Here is a 222-nt window from a genome sequence, read left to right on the forward strand (position 1 = left end):
CAGTGCTCTACCACCCTCTCAGAGGCTCTGGTGAGCCTGTGAAGACCCACCCCTCGCCCTCCCGGGATCTGGGAGAGAGGTTGAGCTTGGGCTTGGGCGATCCTCACCCGGGACCCCCGGCCGCGCTTGGGCATCTCCGGCTCAGACCCCGGCAACGCCGCTCCCGCGAGTGGAGAGAGCGCTCGGGGTTGTCACTTTAAATTAAAGAGGGAGCGGGCGGGC

Source organism: Marmota marmota, unplaced genomic scaffold, assembly GCF_001458135.2.
Source record: "Marmota marmota marmota unplaced genomic scaffold, marMar, whole genome shotgun sequence".
In the NCBI taxonomy this organism is placed as follows: Eukaryota; Metazoa; Chordata; class Mammalia; order Rodentia; family Sciuridae; genus Marmota; species Marmota marmota.